The sequence below is a fragment of the Falco punctatus genome (genome assembly GCF_963210335.1).
Source record: "Falco punctatus genome assembly, chromosome: 13".
Taxonomy (NCBI): domain Eukaryota; kingdom Metazoa; phylum Chordata; class Aves; order Falconiformes; family Falconidae; genus Falco; species Falco punctatus.
In genome coordinates, this window is record NC_137593.1 from 14,461,313 (window position 1) to 14,483,009 (window position 21,697).

Consider the following 21,697-nt stretch of genomic DNA (forward strand, 5'->3'; position numbering starts at 1 on the left):
GCAACTGTTATTAGTTAATCCTTTTTGCAAGAAAGCAGGATCTCGGGGAAAGGTGGAAGAGATTGACTGGTACCAGCGTGAGCATCATTATCAGTGTCCTGGGACCTGTACCCTGTGTGCCATAGAGATTCCTGCCAAGCCTGCTAGAAAGCTGTAAAGCTCCGCAGTCCCCTTATCTACCATCTGTATAAGCCCTATTACTGCTGTGCCCCCTCGGTGCCATCCTACGTGAACACTGAGCTCTCACATTACCGTTGCTGGAGAGGGGACTCCTAGCCCTGCAAAAAAAAAAAATCCCTTGCAAAGAAATGCAAAAGTATTTCATTTCGTATAGTCCTTGCTGTTACTCTAAGGGGAAAAAAATACAGTACTAGGTACTCAGAAGAACGAGGGAAACCCAAGGCCTGTGTAGCACAACCACTCCCTGCAGACAGCCTTGGAGCTGCTTTTGTGCCATGGATAGGTACGTGCACATACCTCCCTACCCTGTGGCTGAGTGACCTTAAGTATAGAATTTAACATAATTGAGGGTTGCTGGTTTATTTGCCAAGCATGTACGTGAAATATGGGCAAAATGTGATCAAGTTTCCAAGTTTTTCACCAATCTTTATTCCTGCAGGTAGAAACCCCTATGTCCCTATTGTGTAGCCCAGGGCAGACAAGCACAGGTCTGTTCCTGCAGACAGTCCTTGCCCGCAGAGTATTACTGCGGGAACCTCTCAAGCAGTCATTCCCCAGGGCTCTGCAGCAGGACAGGGGACATGGACAAGAGATGCTGGTGGCAGTCGCAGAGCATGACAGCTCATGGCTGTGTGTGATGTGGGTCTGTCTTAATCACCTTGCAACAATCACAAAGCTTCATCCCCCTGACCCCTTCCTTCACCCAGTCCCTCCTGCTGCTATAAGCTGTTTGATCGGGGTATGAACCCAGCTGTGAGTGAATGTGGGCAGGTGTAAAGCCCTTTCCTAATCCCCTGGCCATGCACCTGGGTTCCTGTGGTACACTTTGAACATGTGCCTCAGATCTTCATTTCGGGAGGTAAGAGCTGCTTTCCATTTGCGTAAGCTGGTGTCTTATGCATGCTTTTTGGGTTTTATTAAAGCAGCCTAAAAACTCCTAATCCTCCCTTTCTGCCTCATATTTCCCACAGGTTGCACTCCTGAGCCCTGGTGCCCACTGATGGCTCTTTTTTGTCACGAGAGAAGGTGGGTGTTTGCTTTTGTAGTGAATGTAGCTGCCACCAGCTGACAGAAGAGATGTGTGATAGAGCCGGTGTTGGTCCCAGCTTCTGGTGTCTGCACCATTTCATTGAGGACTGACACAAGGGATGTGTGAGGGCAACAAGTCAGCCGGAGTCACCTTGGTTGCCTGCAAGCAGCTATCAGTGCTGAGCAGTACAGACCCCCCAAGGGAGAAAGAGGAGAAGGGGAGGTCTCTCCCAGTTCACACTCTCTCCTGTTACTAATGGGGACAGGTCACAGCTATGGGAATAAGGCACGAGGCATTGATTCATTGAGCTTTTTCTTGTAATGCTGTAGATCATCATTAATGTTCCCAGTTGTGCTCTCTGCTGTTCCCAGGGGGACCACTTAATGACATAAAGAGCTTAATAAGGAGAAGCTGTGGTCACTGCTGAGGGGAAGGGTCTGGCTAGCTGCTTGCCAAGGGTTGTGCTGTTTATCAAATGTAGCATCAGCCTCTAAATATTTCTCACCACTGGGACTGAGACAATCACTTTGCAGAGAAGGTTATCCAGTAAATCTGGCAGGTTAGAAACGGAGACCAAGAAGGGAGCATGTCTTAGGACCATACTGGTCTCTGAAAGCTTTTGGCAGGTATCTGGAGGGGGCTGTTTGCTGTTATGAACTGTGATTATACATTGGCTGTGGATAGGAGGTCTTACAAGCCATGCAGTGGGGTTTTCTACTGGAGTGTTTTTCTCCCTGTTCCACTCTCTTCTGGGGTGAGATTCCAGAAGGCCAGGCAAGGAGCTGGTGCTGGGCCCAGTGCTATGGAGCTGGAGGAGCCCAGAGCCCTAGGAAGGGTGGGGAAGCAAGCAGAGGGAGGAATCTGGTGTATCTGTAAGAGTAAAGAGCCACCAAGAAGGCACCCCTGCATGCTGTCCTTTGTGAAACCATCAGGTGTAAATGTATTACAATTTATCTTTTCTACTTGTTGAAGCCATCCCACAGTACGTATTATTTGCAAGCATAATTTAACTGTACAAATGTATCTTAGAAGTAGACGTCTCATCTGAACTGACTTAGCTCCTGCCTTCCCAGGACTTAAACACCTCTCCTAAGCATTAACCTTTCCAGCAGTATTTCAGCTGGATGAGTTTACTTTCCAGCTGGAGCTTGGACAGACAGATTAGCCCCAAGTAGTTTATGATACTTTCAGATCTGGAAGTCTTTACTTCAGTGGGAGAAAGTGCTTGTGTGAAGCCACAGCTCAGACACACACTTCAGGGTCTTTCCTCCAGACGTCTACTCAAACACCCCTCTAGCAGAGCTTGTTGAGCCTTTCCCATCATTCAGGATACCTTCACTAGGATACCCGTGAGCAGGTGGACAAATCTGCAGCCAGGGTAGTAGTGGGGTGCTGAGCCCTCTGTCATATTAAACACAGCTACAAGACCAGTTTTCATCTTAGTGTGAATTGATGCTCAGCATTTAGTGCAGAGTAGGTGTTAATGGAAGGTCATCTAAGGCTTTTCTGCAGCATAATTATGGGGCTATTTCAAGCTTTCTCCTTTGGTTTTAATGCAGATCAATGTCATAAATTGTCAAGAATCATGAAGTGAAAGTGTCTGTGAGGCTGCTGGATCACCTGCCTTCCAGAACTGCTTCTTGCATACTAAATTTAGAAATTCATCACCTGAGACCCAAACTTCCAAGTGTTTCAAATGCTTGCCAACACTGAAAGCATTACCGGAGGCTCAAGGTTGGATCATGCCACTAGCATGAAAAGCAGGCAAATGGAGTTGCTGCTGGCTATGCAACACATAAGCCCTGAATGGAGGCTGTGTGGGCTGATTTCCCCAAATGACACTATTTCTCATGCTTGTTCCCATTAGTCACCCAGTCGCTGCTCTCAGGCTCCCGTCTCTGTATGCACAAACTGGGGCATTGTGCTTATCTAGTTTGGGGCATACTTAAAGTCTCATTCATTTCTACCCCACATACAGTAGATCTGCCCCCTTGATTTAAGAGCTAAAGGATCTTTGGCTAGATTGGCTTTAATATCTCCTGCAGTGTTTCATTTCAGCAAGTCCCGATTTCCTCCTTTGTTCATGCTCTCAAACAGCTTTCTTGGCTCTTCTTGCCTTTGTTTTCATCACAATTTAAAGGCACTTAATTTAATTTCAGGAACTTTTTTGGAGGGGGAAGAGATGATTATTGATTCAATGGAAACTGGAACTCTTACCTATGCTTTTCATTCTAGTTTTCAGGTGCAGCATCCAGATAACTTGTGCGTTGGAATTTGCTTTGGGACTAATAGCATCAGTAAAGCTCTCCCTGCCTGCAGTGGACCTGCAGCAGTGGACTGGTGATTTATTTTGTTGACAGCCGTGCGTGTTGCAGTGCTGCACACCATAGCTCTGCTGTATCCCTTCCACACTGGGCATCGTCCCATTGCCCTCCTTCTGCTCAGGTTGGTGCTTTCTTGTTGCTTAAATGTTTTTATTGCAATGAAGAAAAGTAAGTCAAAGGGGAATTGTTTTTAAAATCAAGACTAACCCCTACCTTGGTGGGGCTCCTAAAACAGGGATTCCCTTTGCTGGGGCAACCGTAATTTTTCCGGGGTGGTGTTGCTATAGAGACAGTGTCCGATCTCTCTCTGTTAATATTGCCCTTTTGGAAGGGCCCTGAATAGGCGCTGAGGTAGGTAAATTTATGCGGTGACACCGAGCGGGTGATTTTATTCTGACAAATTCCTGCAACATTTGTTTCCAGGCTTGTCTGAGGGCCGGGACGCAGTGTTGGGCTTTTTGTCCCACGTGCTGCCCTCACGGGGACGGAGTTAATGGAAGCCTTGTTCAGAGCCGCTGGGGCAGAAATTTTTTTGCTGAGGGAGACAAAAGCTGAGCGGGCCACCTCAGAGGTTGCTTTGGGAAGGCTGTCTCTTGTGGGCTCTCAAAGGAAACGGGAGATAACACTCGGCCCAGGAGACTCATCAAGCGTTTTCAAGCACCTTCCTCTCCGCTGCCTTGGGCTTGCACATCTGCCTCCTGCAGCATCTTTTCTAGGGTGGCAGGGAGGGGGTATCTCCAGAACACATTAGCTAGAGTTGGTTTTTCACAGCCTGGCAGAAGAATAGTTGTCAGCGTTGTGAAACATGGCCCGGAGATGCTGTTGGAGTGAGATGGCTGTGGTGGGGCTAGTGGCAGAAAGCAGCAACAGGAAAGGGCACGAAATGTCCTTACCTGACTGGGGCCGTGCGGACTGGTCCCAGTGTAGCAGGGCTGTCTGGGTCCCTGACTCTGCTCATTTGTGATTGTACCAGCAAGCACAACTGGGAGTTGAGCAGAGAAAATGTAGCGCCTAGGCTGCCAGCATCAAAGCTGCGTGTCAGCAGCTCTCCGTGGATTTGTTTGAGGATTTGGGTATTTGTGTGTTTTCTGTGTACTCGTGTGTTCTCAGGAGGGCTGCAGCTCCTGGAGTCACTTGGTTATGACAGACCATCAGCTGCATTTTGTGGAAATATGTTCATGGGGTCCAAGAAACGCTGCACACCATGAAGACTCTGGGATCACATCACGCAGAGGCTGGATCCCCACTGAGGTCCTTCCAACCAGACCATGCTTGAGGCCCAGTTCCTGCATCTTGTCACCCTTGGGGCTGGAGGCACATTAACAGCAAGTTGTAATAGGGCAGCTGAATAATCCTCGAGGGTAGAGGCAGATTGTTCTGATACAGAACACCTCTAAGACAGGACTGGGTAAAGCACTTAAACCCAAAGTCTGGCTGGTGATGCTCCATTGTCTGCTGCTCTGCTCTCTGGGGACAGCAACATTTCAGCAAAAGAGAAATGCATTCAGCAGAAATTTATCAAAGAGCACAGACTCTTTAGAACTGAGCAATGCTTTATCACTATAAAATATGGCCTTTCGATTCTACCAATTTATAGGAGAGGAAATAATTTCTAATGAATAAATTATTGGATTTAGTCTGTTTCTGCTCTGTAAGTGTCCTAGTTTTTCAGATGTACTTTGTAAGTTTGGGGGGTTATTTGCTAGTCTGCCTGGGAAGGACAGTGTTTTGTGGTGAGTGGAATTTGAAATAACTTTTTTTTCTCCTACATTTTCCTGTTTAGCAATACAGTCAGTCATATCACTGTTCTTCTGACTGGGACTGAGTGTCTCTTGTAAGTACAAATAACTAGATCAATCCAACTGGATGTTAGCATTTTTAATGCAACATATTTGGGTATTACATTAGTTGTGGTATTGATGCAGAGATTATTAATCAAAGGCAGCCTATGGACTCTGATCAATAGAAGGCTCCAGGCTGCTGCGTTTTCTCTTTTCTTTTTTTTTTTTTTCTTTCCCCAAGAGTATCTTTTTTTTCTTCTTTCTCCTCCTTCCTTCAGCTTTTCTCCCATGCAAAACTGCCATTTCAGTGTTGTTTTTTTGCAGAGAGATACTAGTTTTTCAGAGAGGTGAGCATGTAGCTACTTGTATTCACACAGGACATCAGGGTTAGCTCTGTAGGACAGTTAGGATGCCCAGATGTTGGCTGCTGTGTACAAAATGTGTTCAGGCATGTAAGGAAGAACAATGCTATGGAGGTGTAAAACATGGCTCTCGTTAGGATGGCTGTTGTGTGGGGCAAGCAAGACCTTTACTGTTGTTGTTATAAATTTAGTTGGAGCAAACTGGAAAGCAGAAAAGGGGAGTATCTCTGCTTATATATTTGCAGTGGCTGCTGATACAGAGTGGGGAACAAAGCCATCTCAAGTGTCAGCTAATCTCTGCCTTGGACTATACGTTTTGTCAGCTGGACGGTGGTTTGGCAAACACTTGTGTCTGCAATGTGGCATGTATTCCTGTGAGTTGTACCATTGAGTTCAGGGAGGCTTCTCACGTGCAGAGGCTTTCGCAGAAGGGAGACCCTAATCCAAGGAATTTTGTCAGGGTTACTAAGGACTTCTTCCCCTGAGCCCCGTGTTATGAGCCTACCTTCGTGGGCAAGCAGGGTTTCTCCTGCCCTGAGCCCTGCTGAGAGTTGAGAGGACTGTTGGTTTACTTGCTCCTTTTGTTTTAATGAAAGGGCTCATTCTCTGTAAATACACATGCATAATTTCCATTTTCTCTCTGGGGGCTGGTGGCCCACAGAGGACTGCGGGGCCTTGTTTCTGCTTGCACAATGTATGATTCCTTTGTAATGTAAATCTAGCAGAAAGCAGAGTTACAGCTCCAAACCTGGATCATTTACAACCATATAGCTAAGCAAGAAACCACTCTCAATAGCACACAGCAACATTTTCAGCCCCTGTAAATAATCCCCAAAGCCACACAGCACTCTAACAAAGTAAAGCTGGCTGGATGACTTGGGGATACCGTGCTTTAGGGATGACACTCACCATTCTACAGCCTGGAATGTTTGAAGGAAAAAAAAAAAAGCCTTCTAATATAATACTGCCATTTAAGAGAAATCAGAACTGAAAAGCAGCTGTCAAACTTTAATTTCCTGGCTAATGAATGACCATGAATCCATTCTTTAATGATTCTTGACCCTAGAAACAAAATGTATTAGCACTCTCAGATTTTGCACAGTAGTGCTAAATGGGGCATGTAATGTACTAATTTAGTGCCTCTTTAGCATAATCACAACCTACATGCACAGCTACATTTCCTTGGCAGGCAGCTTTCACAAGACCTGCAAAGAACTTACATAGGACATTTCACCCTATTATTCATTTCATTGATGGCTGGGAATCGATATATGTGATTTTTTTCCCTGTCCTGTCCTTCTCTGCAAAAAAGCATAAAATCATCGATTGATCCTCATGAGGTGATTAAAATGCCAAGAATTCTGTGCTTTTCTCTGCCTGCAATGGGGAGATATCTAGTTGTACTGTGTGTTTAACCTGTGAATCTTAAAACCCACAAACCTGCTTTCCAGGAGAAGTACAGGGTCAAACAGAATGAACAGCACTGGCCAAAGGCTGTGTGTAGCATGTTAATTTGAAAGAAGCACAGGATAAATATTCCTGGTTAAATGAAATTTTATTTTGAAAAATACAGTTTTCAGGATGATCATCCTAAAAATGTATGTTTAGCAATGACTTGGCTTGACTCTCCCATTCAGAAAGAAAGCAGCCTGGGAGGTGAAAGCACTCTGCTTGATGACTGCCGGCTTCCCTTTGGTCCCTTTTTGGCTCCTGGGGCACAGAAAAAGCACAGCACAGTTATCTTGTAACATCTGTAAGCCAAGAACATTTCACTTAAGCATCCATTGAAGTACCTGTGGCGTGCCTCATTCAACAGCTTCTTCCAGTTTTTTGAGATATTTTTATGTTCCATTAATTCTAATTTTAATCTCTCTTTATAGAAATAAGGGACAGTCGAGGTCAGGGGTACTTCTGGAGATTGTCTATTCCAACCCTCTGCTCAAAGCAGTCAGCTAGGGCAGGTTGCCCAGTGCTGTGTCCAGTTGGGTTTTGAATATTTCCAGGGATGGAGACTCCACAACCTCTCTGGGCAACCTATTACAGTGTCTGGCCACCTTCACAGTAAAAATGTATTTTCTCTTTTTTTTTTGGTGGATTTAAGTGGAACCTGTGTTTCAATTTATGCAATTGCCTGTTGTCCTTTCACTGGGCATCACTCAGAAGAGCCTGGCTCCAGCTTCTTTATACCCTTACAGCAGATATTTATACACATTGATAAGATCCCCCCAAGCCTTCTCTTTTCCAGGCTGAGCAGTCGCATCTCCCTCAGACCCTGAAAGTTCAAACGAACCAGAAAGAGCAACCTTGACCGTGCAGGAGCAACTTTGGATCCTTCTTTGCACAGTTTTAGCTAGGGTTTTTCTATCTTCTCTCATCTCCCCTCTGTAAATTATTGTAATGGATGAGCTCTTTGGAGTGCACTTTGAATGGATGTGGATCCAGATGGAGCCACAAACATCCTGAAGATGTTATTGTAACACCATAACAGCATCCTTGTAGTAGTTTGCCCGCTCCTACCTGGTTTGCACAGATGCATGAGGGAGTCCACAAAGTTTTTGTTATGAGATCAGGCCCCCAAATTCCACAATGCAATTAAGTGATTTGTTATTTATTATGTTAGCTTTTACTTGGTCTAAATGATACTGGGGCCACTGCAAGGAGCTCCGCGTATCTGTGTGGTCTACAGCAGGCAGAGCACTGCGTGTGCTGTGCTTCTGCACGGGGTTTGTCATGAAATAGATCCTTCCTAAACCTTGTTATCCCCCTGCGTGTGTGCAGCTTGCTGGGGCCTGGGAGCTTGGGCAGCCCCTGCCCGCCGCTGTGCAGGGAATTGGTACGGACCGATAGAGGCAGCTAGGGGAGACGACACACAAGCAAAGATACTTTGCGCTGGAAACAGACTGTCTTTGTGGTTACAGGAGAAGGTGTGAAGCTCCACACCTCTTTCTACTCCTTGAGTGTCTAGGCACTGCTGGAGGTGTTCAGCCAATTAGCGCGGCCAATCCCTTTCTAAATGTTTTTATTTCCATAAGTAGGCTGCGCTTTAGAGAGAAAAACCTGGAGCCATGCCAGGCTCTTTCCAGAAATTCAGGAAAAGGAAATGGGATTGTTAAATAAAATAGACTGTGCTGATCTAGGAGTTCCTAAGGCAGGCTGTACAGGCTGATAGCGCTTGCCTCTGCTGTAAGCAGTGCCGCCCATGCAGAGGGGCTCTGTCTGCTTGGAGGGCTGGGGTCCAGCCTAGCAGCTGGCATGACAAGGATAAGGTCTGCTCTCGGTTATTCTCAGAACCCAGAGAACAGTCCAGATCACTATACTATCTTGCATTTCTGCTGTGTGACTGAATGTTCAAGCAATGATGCAGAATTTAAGACAGCCTGTGTGAAAAACTTGCCTTTGGTGAAAAACTGAGTCCTGTTGCCCTCTCAGATAAGACTGTGACTTCTGGGGAGGGTCATCTGTGCTTAACGCTCAGCACCACCCAGTATTTGATTGATATTCATTCTTAGGGCTTGGTGAGCTGCCCCAGCTGTGTCTGTGGCTCCTTAGCCTGTAATTCCCACAGATATTTGGGATGAGGTCTTTGGAGGCAGGAGTGTTTGTGGGATTTGAAGGAAGCAATGCGATTTTTAGGAGAGATTTCCTGTATGTTGTTAATACCATTCCCAAACTGCACAAATACAGCACATAATCACAACACCTGAAACTCCTGAGCTGCCGTTATTAGCAGGAAGTTAACAAGCAATCAGAGGTTGCAATTGTTGCAGCTATTTTTAATAAAAAATACAGATAAATTGCATCTTACCAGAGATAATTCGCAAAAAGTAAAACTTATGCCAAGTTGACCGGGTAGCATTTTTTTCTTTCATCTCCAATAACAGTTAACCTTAAGACTTAATTACACAAACATTTAGAGACCATAAGGATGTTTTCTGTCATAGGTACTAAATATATTAGTATTAAAATATTAATTAACTAGTGCTGCCTTGTGTGTGCGCACAAATTACAGCTGCTGCGGAGGTGAAAACCAGTCGCTTCTTACTGATGTCTGTTCTGCTCTGTATAGAGTCAAATCTGTCTACTCCCATTAAGACCCTGTTTTCATATATTAATTTTTAAGGTGTTGGCTGTATCATCATATCATCGGCAAGCCTTGAAAAGCCTCTGAGCCTAGGACTCTCCAAGACACACAGATGTCTTCAGCTGGGCTGAGCCCCTGTTAGTAGGTGAGTAGGGAATGCAGACTCCCTGCTATGCTGGGGAATGGGGTGGGAGGCTGCAAGCCACCTTCACGGACCCCAGAACCTTGTGCTTGAGTGATGCCCAGGGCTCTGCTGTTGCCTGGAGGCTGGCGTGAGGCATGCTGCCCCTCAAGAGGATGAGGGGAATTGGTGCTGTATGCTGGATTGTCAGATGAGTCTTTTGAGGCCACGGGCTCCAGAGCCCAAACTGGGGGTCTCTGGGCCAGGACCATAAGAAAATCACAAGCCATATATTTAGGAGGAGATTTATTTAGGGACATTGTTCCCCATGTAGCCCCCTGTGTTGGAGATTTCAGTATCTTTGACAAAAAGAGGCACTCTCTGAGTAGCCGGACTAGACTTGGCCCTGTAACCCGATTTGCCTGCCAGCCCTCTCCCCAGCCTCACACAGCAGACGGTGGGACCAGCTTCACTGCTGATGAAGTGCACTGAGATGTGGGTTTCCAGGAAGGCACTCTGAAATCCCACAGCCAGCCCAGGAGAGCGCTGCATGTCCCTGTGGCCTGGCTTGCAGGGTGAAGGCGGGAGGGGACAGAGCAGCACCGGGGCTGCGGGTGAGGTTCCCTGCATACCAGCCCTGCAAGCACTTGGTATGTATGATCCTGGGCCCAGCCCATGGGAATGCTCAGAGCAGCTGGTGCTGGAACGTGCTGGTATTTTGCATTGTGAAAAGCGATGTGTGAATTGGCAGTTTTTCACTGAGCTGAGCAGCAGGGGCTGAGCCCTGTTCTCAGCAGAGATTACTCAGTGCCACCGCATGTGCTGAGGCATCAGCCCTCACCCACTGATAACCCACACTCCTTTCTTAAAGGAAATACGGATTCTGTTGTGTACTATTTAGTTGAGAAACCTGGCTGTGACTTCCATGGACTGTTTCTGACGCAGCCCTGTAACTGTTTAGGAAGGCAGAAACAACGTCCTGGGGTGCTCTGAGGTCCCCTGGCTGATGCAGCAGATCCCTGAGGACACGAAGGAGCTGCAGGAGAAGTTGCCCTCTGTGGGTGCCAGTGGCGCTCAAACCCAAGGCTAAACCCACCCAGCTCTTACTGTCAGCCTGCCTTGTTCCCTGGGAGCTGCCAGGCTCAGCCCTGCCCCAGCACCTGCAGCCCAGAGGTGCGTGCCCTGCACCCCATCCCGGGTGGCACGTCCCACTCGTGCTCTCAGCGGCTCCTGTATTTTTTTGTGACAACAGAGGGCACCAGCGGCCCTTGCTAATAGCGGGCTCTGCCCTGCCTGGCTCCCTGGGACGTGCAGGGCTGCTCAGAGCGCTTGCAGACCTGAGGGAGGAAGCAGCCTGCAACCCAAAGCCATCCTCCTCCTCGGGTTTCGGTAGATGGATGCGGTGGGGCTCGTGGCTCGCTCCCACTGGGCCCGCGTGGGTGTCCGTGATGACACGCAAGTGCAAGAGCGACGGTTCGGATGCAGCTGGTGAAGTGTGCGCCGGTGCGGTGCACACGCGTGGCTGGGGGCAGGGAGGGCTTGCACCAGGAGGGCCACCTGTGAGCCTTTTGGAATTCTCAAAGGGTCATTCTGCACCTCCAGCCCAGCAGGCCCCAATCCTGCCGTCTGCACCCAAGCAGAAGACACTGAAATGTGGGAATTTGAGGTTAATCTGCAATGAAATGGTGCAGATCAGAGGCTGGGCCTGAATCTCCCCTGCATTACACCCAAGCTCAGCTTCGCTGACAGCTCTGTAATGCACGAGATTTGGCTACAGCGAAGCCCGCAGGGACCGCCCTGAGCTAGCTCCAAGCTGCTCTGCTCCAGCACTGGTGTAAGGTTAGGAAGGAGCCCAGAGCAAGCCGGGGCTGCTTGAGCGTGAAATCTCCAGCAGATCTGAGCTGGTGACGTTAGGTGGTTAGCAGTACCAAACTGGCCCTTGCAGAGGTAACCCCCATAAAGCAGGAGGCGGCACTCTGGGCATGTCCCTGCGCCATGCAGTAGGAATGGGGCTGCTTCAGTCTGCTCGGCCTCTGCCATGCAGATCCTGTCTCTTTCCACTTACCCACTTGTGTTTATCACCACTGCAGGTGCGTTCAGCTCCAGGATGAAGACAAGTTGAAGCTGTATTTGTTCCTTTCCTGACACAGCTATCTAAGCAGGTAAGCAGCAGGCGCTTTTAGTGATAATCCACTGCTTTTGATCATTATATCACACAGCAAAATAATCAGGGAGTAGAGCAACAAAATACAGGCACAAGTACTTCTGATGAACAGCCCCTTTAGCAGAACATCCTGATTTACTGCTGTTGTGAAAGCAGAAATAGGCAGTGATTTTATTCATGCTTTCTTCCATGCAGCGCTGGGATGGAGTTCATCTCTGTTCTGGTTTGTGGGATGCTTTTTCTTTGTTTCATCTTAATTTATGTGAGAAAGATGAAGGGAGAAAAAACAATGATGGAGGGGAAAGGGCTTTGAGCAAAGTGACACATTGTCACGCAGTACTGAAAACGTCACCCAACCTAGTGACATTAATAGGACTACTTGCAAGAGTAAGAGCTCCTCGCACAGCTTAATCCCTTGAGTAAGGATTGAGTGGCTGAGTAGACAGATCCTGGCAGGATCAGGCCATAGAGCTGTGCATGTGAACCATAACCCAAAGTCTGTACTGGGGCCTCGGCCTCTTCAGTCCTGCAAATTTGATATACCTTGCTTATTGCAGCAGGACTATTTGCATACCAGAAGATTTACTCACACGAGCACAGGACACTGGATGCTCTGTTTATCCACAGCCTACAAGCATGAAGGTCCCAAGTTTCTTCCACTGCCAGGGGACACGTGAAAGCTTTGAGCACATGCTGCAGAGATAAGTAGAGACATATGCTTTATGCCAGGCCAAGATGTTTTTATAAAGAGTTTCTGGCCACGTCTGGTAAAACATTTAATAACTTTTCTGCCAGCAGTCAAATATTTAAAAGCAGTAATAAAAGTTCCTGTGTGAGTCAGAGTCCTACAGAAATCCTGCTAGTGAATTTCCCCGTGGTAGCCTGCAGGACTAGCAGGAAAAAAAATACCACAGAACTCTGCTGGTATGAAGTATTTTTTAACAAGTCCTTGGAAGTGGCATGGAATGTCCCTGCAAAGCCCCTGAAACCAGATCCCAGGCTATGTGCAGCCTAAACAGTAATTCTGGTGTTTTTTTCTTTAATTACTATAGCCGCAAATCCTGTTTTACTCCTAGGGAATCACAGAGAGGCCAGTTTCAGTGTGACCTTTAAGTGGCATCTCGCTTATAGAAGAACATGCACAAGTGCATATTCCTTTAACCTGGAATCCAGCATACTCGAAGGTCCGTACCACAGATGGAGCAAAACGCTGCCCTGCTATATGTGTGACCTGGGCTCAACTCTCCTCTCTCCCTTCCTGCTGAGCTCTGCTCTTGAAGTGCTAATGAAGTACCTCTTCTTTCTCTTTCAAAGTCCTCAGGTGATCTCTTTCTGCTTGGAAACTGCAGTGAGACCCTGGGCTTTTTTGGAAATGAATCTCATTAAGATCCAAGGCCACGAAAGCTTCTCTTCTAATTCTTCCTGCTGCTAAAGCCCCGTCAGTAACCAGCGTTCCCTGGTTTGGCTCCCCTGCGGGCAGCAGTGCTGGGGACCTGGAGCAGGGCAGGCACAGGTATCTCTCAGCAGCCTGCTCTGACCCCAGGTTCGTGGGGTTGGAGATACAGGCGTTCACCCTGCTTGCGCTCACCTGCTTGTGTGGGAGATGATGCTGGCAGAGGGGGAGAGGAGGGTGATGCTGCTGGCACCTCCCTGGCAGGTTGTGTGCTCAGGTACTCTGCTGTCTCTGTGCCGAAGCAGAGCTGGTTGGCCTCTGCATTTTGCAAATTGCTTCCACGTTGTGGTTCAGGTCTGGTTTAGATGCTCTTCTCTGGAGTGCACGAAGCTGATCTGGGAGCCCCGCTTGGCCTGAATCCCCCTCCTCACCCCAGGACCTTGTCACTTCTGCAGCTGAAAATCTCCTGGGAGCTACCTGTGTTTCTTTGGTATTTCCAGTGCTTTTGACCACCAAAATGGGAAGAGGAATGTTACTTCCCGACACCAGCATATCAGGAAATGTTTTATTACTTCAGCTCAGCTGTAAAAGTGGGGCAGTTGGTGAGGGAAAATAAGTCTGCCTCAGAGCTGCTTTGCAGATCCCCCACAGACACGCTGTGCCAGTGTGACAGCATCAGTGCAGCATGGGAGACCTCACCAGAGAGGCTTTGAGCTAAGCAGGATCAGGCTCACGCAGATGTGGGTTGCTACCCTGCCTGCTGGGCTGCCCAGTCTGTCTGCAGAGATGCCACCCTGGCTGTCCTAATTCCCCGTCCTGTGCTCTAATCGCAACCTCCTCCTCTTGCAGAGTAAAGCCTGATACAACCCGCGCCGTCCCCCTTCCAAGGTTGTTGGGTGCGAACATGTGATCTTTAAAACAACCTGCAGGCAGGATGAAGACAGTTGCTCACCTAACTGTGCGTGAGGGCAGTGCTTCTCCCTGGGGATGGAAGATGGGTTTTCTGTCTCTGGACCTACAGAGGGGGCCTGCGAACCACAGCACAGGTGGCCAGAGGAGCTGGGAAAAAGCAGGGAGGGGGTCATCACCCAGGGCAGGAGGCAGCCTCTCCTTCCCAGTGGCCTTGTCTCAGGCAGAGCGCCCAGCTCCCACAGCCTGCCTGGCGGGCAGCCATCCTCCCAGGGTGTCTGGCCTGCGAAGACGTGCCGGTGGCAGGCTGCTTGGAGCACACAGCAGCGGGGAGAGACACAAGTGTCTGGTTATCCACCTTGGCCACCTCCTTCCCTCCTCTCCAGGGCGGGAGGTCTGCCCTCCTGGGTGTCACGAGAGACTCTTCCAGGGAGGGTTTGACAGGGCAGATTTATGACAAGCCTGTTACAACTTGTTGTGGATTTGGGTAACACTTGGGGAAAATGCTGTCAACAACTGCATGCTTCTCCCCTTGGAAACCCCGGAGTGCTTTTCTGGGTTCAGCTCGCCGCCACGATTCTGAGAGAGTAGCTGGGTTTCCAGAGCCAGCCCTGCCTGACGGCACGGGGACGGCGGCACGCAGCCGGCTCAGGGTTGCTGCCCCCAAGGATGGCCCCATGCCCCAAGTGGCTGCAGCCCTTTCACATCAGCATGGGTTTGCCTGTTCACGGGTGTGATATTCAGCAGAGCAGCAAACAAAAGCGAGGAGGTCCTTCCACCTTCAGATCAGCGTAGGATCTATTGAGCAATTCAGTGTGTTTATCTCATAGTGCAGCCCTGGGGCTTTGTCTCTTAGGTCTTTGCTGGTGCAATGCTGGGCTATTACATCAGTCAGTCAGACTGATGGGGGTCATGGTCCCCAGAGGAGACAAGGTGCTGATCCAGACTGTAAAGTTTGCATTTGTCTCTGTATTTGCATTTTCAGCTGGAGGAGAAGTGCCAGGGTCCTGGGATATGTAGAGAGGATTTAGAAAAAGCAGGGCTCCCGGGTCAGCTCCAGGTTTGTCATCTTCTGCTTGAAATCGTGCAAATCTGGGATGGCACTGTTGACCCCTCCACTTGCTTCTGGATGCACACACATTGCTCCTGGTGAATCAACAGCATACCCTATCACAGGTAGCAGAGGTAGCATGGGGCAAAGCTGGTTTTTGTAGGCAAGGAAAAAACTTCTGTTTGCTGGTCAGATGCCTCAGGGGAAGCTGAAGTGGATGTGAGCAACGGAGCAGCATGCAGGTATGCAACACTAAGAAGTCAGTACACATCCTATGCACAAGATCTCATTCACCCATCTTCAGCATCCAACCTGGGAGCACCGGCAGGAGTGGATGGTGTCATGGATGGCACAGTCGCATTGGTCACCTTTGCTGATGGGATGTACAGATGCTGGTGTTCCCTGTACAGTGGGGAATTCATGTTCCACAGCAGTCTGCAGGGTTCTAGTGATTCATGGAGAACAGGAGAACCTAGTCTTATCTTCAGGGGGAAAACTGCTGAGCTTCAGGTTTCAAAGCTCTTGGTTCAGTGGCATTACAGGTTCAAATCCTGAGAGGGTCAAACAAGGTCTTTCTTCCTCTGAGACGAATGGAGTGGAGTGTCATGCAGTAAACTGCCTATGATTGTCTTTGCTATATGCTGTGTTACTTTGAAAACAGCATCGTGACAAATCTTGGCTTTCTGCAAAGTAAGTAACTGCATCGTTTATTAAAAAGGTTTGCCTTCAGAAACATCACCACTCTTTTAATGCATCAGAGACTCCTGGGAATGAAAGAGACCAGAGGAAAACAAGATACCACTTTTCTTTTCCTACTCTATTTTATTTGACATTTCACTTCTATTTGACTATTTGAAAAAGCCCCAGTGAGGAGAGATCCCTGGCTGTGGCGTGTCCCAGCAGACTTGGTGGAGTGTGACAGTGATGTGCTGCCTGACTCATCTGCATCCTTCCTGCCCGCAAGCTCCAGGGCAGGAGCTCCAAGATTGCCCTTCTCCCAACAGCAGCAGACACCGCTCATCAAGCCCGCTCCCAGATCTCTTGTAATGGATGATACGGCTCCTTGGGCACCGGCAAAATCACAGCATCAGAGCTGATCAGCAGTGAATAACTAGCATGTTTCTGCCTACTTAGCTGAGACAACACATCCAGACGACTGATAGCTGGAGCGTGAGGTCCCATGCTCGTTTCTTGCAGACCATTGCTGCAGAGCAGCGTGCTCAGGTCTGCCGTGTATAGCAGTGCATGCAACAGAGACATGCTGCTCCAGGAAGGCACTTGTCAAATGCAAATACTCTCACAGGCAAATTCCTCCTCAAACTTCTACAGGGAGAGCTATGTGCAAAAAAAGTCTAGCAAGGCAGAGAAACACTCTTGAAACTTTATGTTTCTCTTCCTTTAAAGCTATCTCTGGTGTTCAGCTATTTCCATACACATACCCCTTGTCTAGGATAGAACATAATGCACAGGATGAAATGTCAAAAAGCAGCCACTGCATTAAGCATGCTCAACAGTAATTTATTTTATAGCCTGTGCAACTATGTCTTATTTTGTGCTTGATATAGCAAATGTTACTAGTGTCCAGGCAGCACCTTACTAATTTTTAAAAACAGATGGAGCAAGAAGTACTGCAAGCTGCCTTTATGTTGTCTACAGGATGCCCTCAGTGCTTTGCAAATGCCTGGGAGTCCTAAGTAGCGGGCAGGAATTGGCATCCCCTGTTTACACGTGGGAAAACAGAAGTAAAAGAGTTTATGGCTCCTGTTTCCAAAAGCAGTCGCTAGCTTTGGGTCTCTGTCTTTTTGGTGCCAAACTGCGAGAGTTTTTAATGTTCTCGCATGTGTGCAGAACAAAGAGCAAGTGTTCACTAGTTTAACTGGTTTGACTTGTACACAGCTCTGTTGAAAAGGTACCTTGGTGTGAAGTCTGTGTAGCGCAGTGAAGAAGCAGATGTTCCCTCCATCCCCATTGCCCATCAGGTCTGGATTTTAGAAGTGCCCCAGTTGAAGCCAACAGTGTTTGCAGTGTCCAGTGCCACTGAGAGCTAGGCCAGGTGTTAGATCAAATGTCTGGAGCTGAGCGTGTAACATTTTTTCAGATGTGCTTCTCAGTGATTTTTTTCCAGACAGATGCGGGAAGTCTGTGGTAGAGCTGGGAACAGAGCCTGTTCCTGTGCTGTGAGAGGCTGTGCGTCTGACAAGACACAGGCATGGCCCTACAAAGTAAATGTTGTGATTTCATGGCTGGAGCTGAATGACACCCGACAGTTGCACCAGGGGATTTTATTTTTCCCCTCCCTGTCTCCAGATTCACAGGCATTCACACTGTGGCTAAAGCCTCGGAACCTCTGAAATTCAACGGGAGTAGTTTGGTGCATAATTTTGGGTCAGTTATACCAGTGCATCTTTGTACTCTTGTTTCTGTGTGCAGCTCAGTTATAGGATATCCTTAATGGAGGATAACCAGGCAGAAAGGGTCAGGGAGCTGGTGAGGTACAGGTGAAAAGCACATCGTAGGGCTAAGCTTAATACCAGCTTGCACGGAGGAGTGTTTTACACCAGGAGCAGTCTGTTGACTGCAATAGCATGTAATAAGCTGCTTCCTGAGCTGGAGAATGAAGTGAGGACTGGGCTTATGGGTGCGTGATATGTGCTGTGGCTTTGCTTGCTTGGCTGAGTTGTCCAGAAGAATCATGCTTTTCTTTCTTTTTTAACTCATTAATTGAGCTTATCCATGAGTGAGAGCTTGTCATATTCTGTGTCTGAATGTCATGTCCTCTGCCAGTGCTGGTGGTAAGGCAAACCCTGAGCACACTGCTAGAACTGCCAGGCCTTGGCAATGCCTCACTGGCCTGTCCACAGCTGGGCAACACTTGGAAGGGATGCCCACACCATTGTGGTGTTGACTGCACATCCAGCTCCCTGCTGGTCTGTCTTTTCAATGTTTGCATGAGTGTGACTCCACAGCACAAATTTTTCTGGCCTGCTGTTAGCATGAGTTCATGCTGAAAGCTTGCTTTCGCAAGACATTGTCTTTTATTTGTTTAAAATGTGCTGTTTCCATAGGTTGCACCTGCTCTCAAGGATACTACTCATGGGTAAACATGGAGAAGGCACAAAGCCAGCACCACAAGTGCAGTTTCCATGGGAAATGCAGGCAGGTATATCTATACACATAATAAAATGCTAGGCTCTGTATGTCTGCTCTGTTCCCCTGCTTTGGGATGTGGTGAGAAGCACCTAGCCTCTGATAGCAGAGAGGGCCCTGGTCTCCAGAGCGGTGAGATGACTTGGGTGGCTGAGCTCCCTGAAAAAAGCAGTTTAAACCACATCCCAATCAACCCTCTGCCAGTACAGGTCAGAAATTGTAGCTTTTCTTGAGTGAAACTTCAGTCAGACTTGATTTTCTTTTCATTTCTGTTTTAGAAAATGCCAAATATTGAGCTGTCATGAGTCAAAATGTAGCAAGAGGAATTTCAGACTGAAAAGCAGGACTTGCACTTTCCATTTAGAAGGGAAACTGGGATTTTTTTTCAGCAAAATTGCTTCCATGGAAAAAGGTTGTTGGAGAACATTCTGGTTGAAAGTAATTCAGCCATCTGCCATAAGAATGGACTTGGCAGTTCTGGATTAACAGTTGGACTTGATCTCAAAAGTCTTTTCCAACCCCTGTGATTCTAAGAGGTGAAAACCCCTCAGACCCTTCCCACTGTGAATATACAGGATTTTCTGCAGTAAAAGCCTGAATCTTTCACTTGTGATTGAAGCCACTTTTTTTTTTTTTTTTTTTTAAATCATTATCATCATCACTGAAACACTTAAACACGAGGAGTTTGGGTGCAACTAGCCAATACAGGGCAGGGAGCAATCATGAGCTGGCAACTGGCTGGAATCAGTGACCTAATCAGCTATTTCCCTCTCTAATTGCTATGATTCTACGGCTTAAAGAGTTGCACAACATGTATTTTAGTTGGAACAAGACACCATTATTGAGTAAAGTGCATAATAATTGTGCTTCAGAAGGTGAAATAAACGTCTATCACCAGGCACTTTAATCCATCATCGTACTTTGCTAAATTACTGAAATTGCACTACATTCAATACTTAAATTACTTGTAATAAAGTGATTGCTGAACTGAAACTCACAAAAAGACGTCTAGTACCTAAATTTGTTTCCCTAATTGACAAATTTAGGCTTTGATCTAGGGAGGGAGGAGCACCCACAGCCCTCATTTCAGCTGATAGGGATGGAGGGCATGTAGCTCCTTGCACAGGCAGAGTCTTCTAGCGCAGAAGGTTCCAGCCTGCATGAAGTACCTCTGATTTCCTATGGCTTTCAAGTCCTCGCTTAGGTCACTGGATAGATTTGTTTCACCCACATTTACAAAAACATTAGATTTTGATACAAACCTTTCTGGTAATGATATACCACTTGAAGAAATTGCAGAGCAATATAAGCACTGGCCATTCAATAATTAATAACCTATTTTGCAGACTGGGATAAGTGATTTGACCAAGTAAACATAGCATGAAGGAAAAAGGGATGCTCCTTTTCCTGGATCTCCAATGGCGCTTCAGGCATACCCACAACTTTCCTTGTTTCTTCTTCCTGCATTCCCTCCTCCCTACAGGATTTTAGGTGGCAGAAAGCAAAACTGAAATCAGACCTCTTGGTTTCAGCTCCTGAATATGACAGTTAGATCAGGCCCGCCTAGAAAAGCATTGCTTTTTTGGTTTAGATTGTATTCCAGAGGTGTTAATAAACGTTAAAAAATAATTAACTGATGCTAAACTAAACTCTGCTGTTTTTTTTAAAAAACATTTAGCTAATGTATGTGGTCACATGGGAGGATACATAGAAATTCTTTCCACAGGCCAAATTATATCCTTTTGCAAAGGTGTATAACTCCTTTCTCATCAGACTGAGTGAACAGCTGAGGAAATATCTGTTTTATATAGGGAAAAACATTTTGCGGTTATATGGAAATGATCGTTTGATTATAGTTTACAAGAGTTTTATTAATGACTCCGGTCCTTGGAAAATTGACTTTCTGAAGACCAAAACCTTCTTTTCTTTCTCAGGGGTTTTCCTAGCCTAGCTCAGAACAGATCTTTAAGAAATTTAATTGCAGCATGTTAGAATTTCACTTTGGAAGAGAAACACACGCTCCATCCAGGAAACACTGAATGCAAGTCCTCTCTTGATGTTTCCATGGCCTCAGCCAAAGGGATGAAACCTTTCTTCATGGCAGGTGACATAATCTGTAGGGTTTATTGACTCTCTTAACAAAGTATCAAACACTGTCCTAGATATTTTTCTGCTTTTTCTTTACATGAAAGGAGAGGTGAATGTCTCCTTCATCAGCAGTCAGTATATAACATACTTACATACTGTAAGGTCTATTAAAAAAGTTTCAATAAGCTAAGTAAATATGAGGAATTCTGATGGGAAGGAATTACAGCCGTCCATTTCTTTCTTCCAAAATAAATATGCGAGTTAATCTGAAGAAGTGAAGAGTGCCAAATATTCATCCTACGTGCTAAAGTGAGTCATGGCGAAGGCAGACAGTTTTATAGTGCAATTTCTTTACTTGTGCTGGAAATGGATAGCTTCCAAGTGACACTTACGAAACAATTAGCTGTTCAAGGATAATCAGATTTGTATGAAAATGTAAAGATAAGCGATTTAGCTGTGATCTCAGCTGGAAAGTGACTGAGGGTGGTGGGCCATACGCCACAGCAAAGAACCCCTTTCTTTTACTAAATGGCACTTTTGCTGAAATGTGCTGGATTCAAGCAAGTAACGGCTCCCTTGACTTTCATCACTAAGATGACACTCGACTGATTTGCATCATTAGGGATCCTTGCTGATGGCTGAACTGCTTTGCATATAAATGAAACCTAACCTGAACAGCTGTTCAACTGGTGGATGTGAAGGATTTACAGTTCTGGATCAGGTCCCTGCCCACCACCAGTCTCTGAGGGAACCCTGCTCCGGACTGCTGGAAAACACGTAATGTTTCGTATCTACATGCCTGGAGCTTGGGCGAGGGCAGATGTTGGGGATTCAGGTGGCCAAAAAACCTCTTGAAGACTTTTTACATTTTAAAGTTAAAATGCTGGTTTTTCAGTCTTGCCCGCTCCCTTGAAATTGTCGTGTGTAGGGTGGAAGAGTGAAGTGCTTTTTTACTCTGCATGTGTTGCAGACTTGTGTGAGTGCCTAGAGAGATGATGCTACAGAAGTAAGGACCCAGCCAGCCAACCTCCATCATGCCTGGGGCAATCAGACTTTGACTGCCAGT

The 21,697-nt window shown here is 47.0% G+C and overlaps 1 long non-coding RNA gene across 1 annotated transcript in view; it reads left to right on the forward strand.

The window, feature by feature from the left end:
- The window catches only part of LOC308072958, an 81,190-nt gene that overhangs the window by 480 nt on the left and 59,013 nt on the right, over nt 1-21,697 (forward strand). The window contains exon 2 of the long non-coding RNA XR_013931858.1: nt 1-21,697. This exon is cut by the window's right edge and continues 59,013 nt beyond it. This is a non-coding gene — a long non-coding RNA (uncharacterized lncRNA).